General features: G+C 30.1%; 1 pseudogene; it reads right to left on the bottom strand.

Annotated features, from left to right (window-relative positions):
- Window positions 1-1,251: 1,251 nt before the first annotated feature.
- On the bottom strand, window positions 1,252-6,229 carry LOC145972830 (uncharacterized; annotated as a pseudogene).
- Window positions 6,230-7,778: the final 1,549 nt, after the last annotated feature.

The following is a 7,778-nucleotide window of genomic DNA, read 5'->3' as shown; positions in this document are numbered from 1 at the left end:
CATATGATTATTGCAATGTATATGATTGTTCATATTTTCAACGATTTTTTATAATAGATATATTACAATTCATTTAATATCATTTTTCTTTTAATATTGGAAATAAAAAAGAAATGTATATTTTATAGTGAAAATTTTTATTCAGTTGGCGCAACTTTTTAATATTATTTGTAGGAAATTAAAACAATTATTTTGTACAATTTTTTTTAGTTAAAATATTTTAAGTTTTTATTTTCAATTAGCGTAATTTTTGGATATCATCATTTTTCTAGGATATAATGTAGAAAATTAAAACAACATTTTATATAACTTCTTTTGGTTAAAATATTTTTATAAGTTTTTATTTTCACTTAGCGCAATTTTTTTGATATCATTATTTTTGTAGGATATACAATTTTACACAAAATTAAAATAATTTGTAGAACAATTTTTTACGGTTTAAAATAACACTATTTTGTGCAGATTAAAATAACTATTTTGTAGATTAAAATAATCCTATTTTGAAGATAGGTTTTTTACAGTAGTTTTTTACAGTTTTAAAATAACACTATTTTGGAGACAGGTTTTTTACAATAGTTTTTTACAGTTAATAATACACTATTTTGCAAATACATATACTGTTTTTTACGCGGACTTAGCACCTTTTTTTACCTTTTTTTTAAAAGGGTAATTTTTTTAGGGATATCACTCTTTTTTGTACTATATGTTAAACATCTTTAAATAAATGAGCAAAGAACCCGCCACCACCCCCGTCATATTTCATTAAAATTCGACGGTCCTCTTTGCTTACTATATAGATATTCAGATCCTTCAAACTTCTTTGCTATTCTTATTGCAAAAATAACGGATAATTACAAATCAATATGTCATTAGAAATCTACATTTATTATTCACAATTAATACTTATAAATCCATTAATGAATAATCGTTGCTTTGCTTATCTAATTTATCATTGAATATATAAATGGAACGGAGAAAAAGTGAGTTATTTAATTCTATTTTTAATAGTAAGGAAAATAAAGACAAATTATCAAGAGACACGGTAGTGTTGGCAACTTACCTAAATATTTTTTCACAGTTCATAAATAATGCAGAATATGAAGCAGTCTTCACGAAATTATTGTTGATACATTACAACATTCTTTTATATGGGACTGATCGAAATACAATTATTAAATAATTAAATATTAATCACAAGTTAGATATTACATAAATATATTTTTAATAAAGAATTTTTTAACTGCTTCTTTATTTTATAACTTTCGATATATATTATTTACTAGCCATCTTCTGTAAAAAAAGTAAGTAAACATTTTTAGCACCTCTAGGCCACTGTCTTTTTTTAACTTGAGCATCATTAGCTTCGATCCAAATATTAGATGTTCCTTGTCTGCACATACTTATATAATAACCTTCATCGATACTTGAGCCATGATCAAATATAGCATTCATCACTTTATACAACTGTCCATCTATTAATACTTTAGTTGTTGGAATAGCACTCAAATTAAAGTTGTGTGTTGCTTTCATTAATTTATTATCCTGTGATAAAAATACTAAACGAATCACAACTATCTCTTTTGTCAATATTATTTCATTTTTTAATATTATATTACTTTCAGTACAATATTCACACGATTCATTATGCGACTGACACCAATGTGAAAACGTAATATTTAACAAATCATTAAGATTATAACTTTTCTTTTTCAAGTTATTAATAGGAACAGAAATAATAATATTATTATCAACAATAGTTTTTGTATTATCACAAATTTTACACCGTCTAATAGAAGTTATTTGATGCCTCACCAAACTTTTTATACAATCATATTTTTCGCAAAGAGCCATACAAAAATCAGATGCATTTCGTTTTACGGGACTTGAGAAATATTCTCCTAAACATTGTCGTATTGCGTATGTATTTAGATTACATATTCCATTTTCATATCATGCATTAACACACGTAAAACATCTGATTTATCACAATTGGACAATTGCTGCCTAATGGCATTTAAATTCAATAAACACTGTAATACTGCATTTGCATAGCATGAAACCTTATCTGTATTTTGGAAACCATGCATGACCCAAGCAGTACTTTGTCGAACATTTTGATCTAAACTTGATTTTTGAACAGAAGCAACTACTTTTGGTAACGCCCATAAAACATCTTTCACTTTGTAATACTGTTCCTTTGACATGGCAATAATTTCTGCTTTTGGTTTGTGTATCTGTTTTAGACGATTATATTCAATAATTGCGTCTTCGCTAGCTATTACCGATGAAGGATCGAAGTTAATTAAATATAATCCTTCTAAAGATGTTACTCGCGATAATGCAACGTAAGTTTGGCCACAATTAAATACAGAGTTACCAATGTCCATAATAGCACTTTGCAAACTTAATCCTTGGCTTTTATGAATAGTGATGCCGTAACTCAAAGATAATGGAAATTGTTTTCTGACAACGTACGCTCTATCCACTACCTCAAATTTAACACTTACTCTTTCAATTAAATATTCTAAACCTGATGGTAAAAGAAGTTTGATCTTTTCTACGTAATCATTATCTTGTACAACTGAAATCACTTTAGCAATTGTACCGTTTACAAGACCCAAACTAGCATCAATATTACGCCGTATCATAACTCTCGCTCCAATTTTAATTATAATTTTTTTCGAAAGCCCAGCTGTTCTAGAATTATCATCATCATTATTTGATAATACTTTTAATACTTTCTTTTTTACATATGAAATACAGTCAATCGTGTCTTCAGCAATTAATATTATTTCTTTAGAAACAATGCCGCTTAACATTGCATCATTGAGAACATCACACATATGACAAGTGGGTAGTAAACAAACGGTGTCTGATGACAGATTGTTAATGAAAGTACATAACTCATTTAATCTAGATTCGAAGGAATCAGCTTTAAAAGAAATTTTTTTATTTTCCAGAATCTTACAATCAGATTTTGTTAGTAAACCGATACGAATTCTCGACAATAACTCGCGGTAAGAGTCATCTCCTTGCTGGCGCATATTAATTGTCAATTCATCATAGTCAAATAATGTAGTCCATAAATTAACCGCATTTAAGGAACTAAGATATTTAGCAATTTTTTCATTTGATAAATGTTTAAAAATAGGATCATCTCGTACAGGAGGTAGTTGAAGCAAGTCTCCAAATAAAAGAATATGCTTTCGACCAAACCAACCATCATCGCAATCACTAGTGTCAAATATTTCAGACAATCGAAGATGTATATACATTAAAGTCAAATTAGATATCATTGACACTTCATCAATTATAAAAAGAATAACATCTTTAAGATCTGCTCGTAAAACTTTCAATACATGATCAGATAGTTGTTTACATTTAGGAGTATGACCATGTTCAACGGGTAATTGAAGCAATCTATGAACTGTCAAACCATCTATATTAAATGCTGCTATACCAGTAGGTGCTGCTACAGCAGTATCTTTGTTGAGATTTTGTTTTATCCAGCATTTAATAGTCTTGATTAAGAAACTTTTTCCAGTACCACCTTCTCCGCTAACATATAATCGTAATACTGATTCATCTGACTCTACAGTATTGATAACTTTATCGAATACACGTTTTTGATCCGCATTTAATTTTGCTATCATTTCAGATACATCAATTTCGCGAACTGCTTTATCACCAAGATCTTTAAAATCTTGCATTGCTTCACCAGCCTCTATATTTTGAACACCTATCGGATTTTCAGGATCATCCTGAGACTGTTGTTTTTGTAAATCGTCGTCTAGGCATTGCTGAACTAACTGTTTTGCGGTTTCAAATGCTTTTTGCAATTCTTCTAATTTTTCATGATATCGCAACGCTTCTACAAGATGCAGTTTTTCTTTGTGAAACGATTCGGCATAAGTATCGTCTCCGTTTCTAAGATCTTCTAATTTTCGCCATGGTTTAAACATAAGTAATAACGAAAAGAAATAATTTTCTGGTTGTGTATTAACATTAACTTTATAATGATCAATAAGATATCCACGCTGTCGTCGCTTAAGATATTTACCATTATCTATTTTATAATACTCAACATACTTATTTTTAGGTTTGATCTTCGAGATATCATACCACTGCGCAAATTCATAAAGAGATATATTTTCTAGTTCATTTGGTCTATGTGGATAAAGATCATCTACTAAAGATGGATAAAATATATCTATAGATTCAGGATCAAGAGCTTCAATTTCCTTGCAGTTTTTTATTCTTTTACGTCGTATTTGGTTAACATCTAACCATTTGATAGTTGTATTTCGATCAGTTCCATACAAAGGAATACTTAACAATGTATCAGCAGCTTCTAGAGCTCCACATTCTCTATTATTCATAAATCGCAAACCCATATTCCAAAGACGACTTGCTAATGATTTGTTCTTATTATTTTCAATATTAAGAACAGAATCAGACAACTCACATTTTCCCGCTTTATTTATATATTTAGTAATGTACCAAGTAAGAAGCGATGATTTTTCACCAATAAATTGTATATCCATATTACCTTCCCATGCAGTAAGAAGAACAGGATTATAATCATTAATATTAACTTCATTATCCATTCGAGGAAGATCATAAAGCCTACTTTTATGTTTCAATTGTTTTCTACCTGCTATCGAAGTTGCCACATCTCTCATATTGAAAGTTTCAGTAACGGGACGAGGAAATCCAAAACGACACCGACGAATAACTTTACGTCCTACTTTTTTAGAGCGAAGACAATAATCGTTATGTTTATGTCGCTGATGCGTATCAACACGTTTATACAATAATGGTGAAATATTTTCATCTGGCATTTTGCAGCTTATATATTGTAAAATAAATTTGGAGACTTCTTCAATTGTAGATTCACCAAAAATCGGTGCATTTTTAATCCAAATTAATAAGTGGAAATGTTGTATACCTCTACCTTGGTATTCTCGTCGCCAAAAATAGTGCGTTACTTCTCCAATTGGATGATCTTTGGAGCTAATGAAGTCAAGCATTGCCCGAAATTTATTATCGAGAAACCTGGACGTTGATACAGAATCTTTAACAACAAGTACGCTAACGGATAAGGAAGCATCATGCCATCCATTTACTTCACGAATATATTCACCCAAATCTTCCCATAACCATTCACTCGGACTTAGTGTTAAAAACCATGTCGCAGGTCCGTAATGCTGCGTCATACACCTTAAATTACTTCTCGGTTTACGCCAATATTGTTCCGTATTTCGAAGTGTGGAAAATATTGTTGTTAGATCAGATTCCAACTGTTCTTTTGACATTGCTTCTAAATACTCTGCAGCCGTATAACGAACTTGAGGATTAGTTACATTCAATTTATGATAAATTCCACGGCTTAACTGACGCATATTCGCATTATTCAACAAATAAAATAAGTATTGTTGATTTAATCTGTACTGTGGATGTTTAGATGTCAAACGACATTTAATAAATTCATGATCATGAAGTTTAACTTCCCTAATCTCATGTTGTCCATTAATACCAAAAGGGTATAAATCTGGAAAACACATTAAATCTAAATCTTTTTCACGATTATCCAAAGGCGCATTCTGAATTTTTATCATTTGATACAAGTCTGTCGAAGTTTTATTTGCTTTCTTTTCATATAAGGGATAAATAGTATATTGTTCATAATAGCCGTCATTTTCATCAGTAACTTGAGTTAACATTGCCTTCTGCTGATCGTCTAATGTAACTTCTACATCATTTTTCGTTTCTTCTACCAGATTATTTAATGACTCATTGTCAGATTCGTCACCTAATGTCGCTTCTGTCTCTTCCATTTGAAACTCTGAACTTTTTAATTGTTCTAAAATTTCTTATTAATTCATTATGATCATTTGGCAGTATAATTTGGGAGTATAAAGCATTGTTGCGCTTTAACCACGTTAAAGCGTCAAATATTTTTTTAACATCAACCATCTCTTCCCAAATAATCTTTGATTTGGTCGGAATACCTCTAACTAAAATATATAATTCGTTATTAATATTTATTGGGTCAGTATTCAAACATAATTTATTCAACGTCTCCTGTAACGGAAGTGGTAAATGAAATGTTCTACCTTTAACTTTTTGTACCATTTGCCTTTGAGGCAACTTTTTATTAATAACAGTTCCCATTTTGACGACAGTTTGAAACGCTTTAGCTCTCTGTATAATCATTTTTTCAAATGTATTAAGAGATGATATTACTTTGGGTACATCATTTGTAAGGAGATTATTCAAGATGCAATACGCAGGCATTAAGCCTTTACGAAATTTACCTGCACAATAAGTACATATATATTGCGCATTATTTTCTTGTTGTTGTATATGTGCCATTAAACCTCTCCAACTTTGAATATTTATTTGTTCTCGAAGAATGTTGACTTCAGAAACATTTCTCTTATAACACAATTTTTCGCATGATACGCAAGCATGCCGTGGTGTGTCTGTTGACCGCTTAACCAAGGCCTTAAACGCTTGATGATATTTAAAAATAATATCATCATCGCTCAGAATTGTATCTGCCTGTTGATGTTTGTACATATCTGCTTTTTCTTGTGCAGAAGTTACAATTTCATTTAATGTGTTTAAATCAGCATGAGTTAATGCTTCATCCAGATTATCCATCTTTCGATAAAAATCTGTAAGCTGATAAATTAAACGTTTAATATATCTTACTCGTGGAAAATGAGACGATAATAGTTGAATTGGAAGAAACATTCCTTCGCAAAGTGTTAAATCAATATGGCAGCTACGCGTATGGCCCAATTTTTCATTTGAAATTTTCATAGTACATTTATGAATATTTTCTATCAATTTGGGTACATTATTTAAAGTACATGTATTTATAGTTTCAAGAAATTTCTGATAACGATTAATTAAAAATGGATCGTCAGTTTTACATGAAGTATTGCACGACCACGATTTTTTCGCTTCTATTTCTATCAACGGTAATATATTTACTACTTGTCCTTCTGCATTCATTGCCAAAGGTTCCAATGCAGTTTTTATTAACGGTAGATTTGCTACTTTCTCTTCTGCATTCATTACCAAAGTTTCCTTTGAAGTTACATGACGATATGTAGAATCAATAAAATAGTTTTCAGATGAGGCTGTATGGCTCGATTCGCCACATAAAACATCTAATTTCTCTTCAACTGTGGAACATTTTACGGCTTGAGTCAAACTTACTTCTGTTTTTTTTTTAATCAAAGATAACATTTTGTAAATATTACGAAGATAACTTCTTCTAACATGCATACACCAACGTACGATTTTTTCGGCTTTTAATCGTTTTTCGATATGATTTTTAATACCGAGTTTCTCAACAATATTTTTAGTAAATGTTTCTAAAGAATGCTGAAGTTTTATGGTGTTTTTCGACCAAAACTTTTCATATTTTTTTATAATTTTTTTTCCAACATCGTTATTTTTTATTGCAGATTTTTTATTTTTCTGATAATATCGTTTGTTATAAAGCCATTTGCGATTAGAATCTAATGCTTTTTGTCTGTCCTGTTCACGCTGAAAGTTTATAGAATAACGTATGCGTTTTTGTTCACATTGTCTTACAGAATCCTGTTGATATCGACATCGTTTCTTACGGCGATTATTTTCTACATCTTGTTGATATCGCTGTTGTTGTTTAGTACGATTATTTTCTAAATCTTGTTGATATCGACATCGTTTCTTAAGGCGATTATTTTCTAAATTTTGTTGATATCGACATCGTTTCTTAA

This window comes from Camponotus vicinus, unplaced genomic scaffold, assembly GCF_025532165.1.
Source record: "Camponotus vicinus isolate PSW18456_S1 unplaced genomic scaffold, iyCamVici1.0 SCAF_6, whole genome shotgun sequence".
NCBI lineage: Eukaryota > Metazoa > Arthropoda > Insecta > Hymenoptera > Formicidae > Camponotus > Camponotus vicinus.
This window is presented reverse-complemented; position numbering and strand designations above follow the sequence as displayed.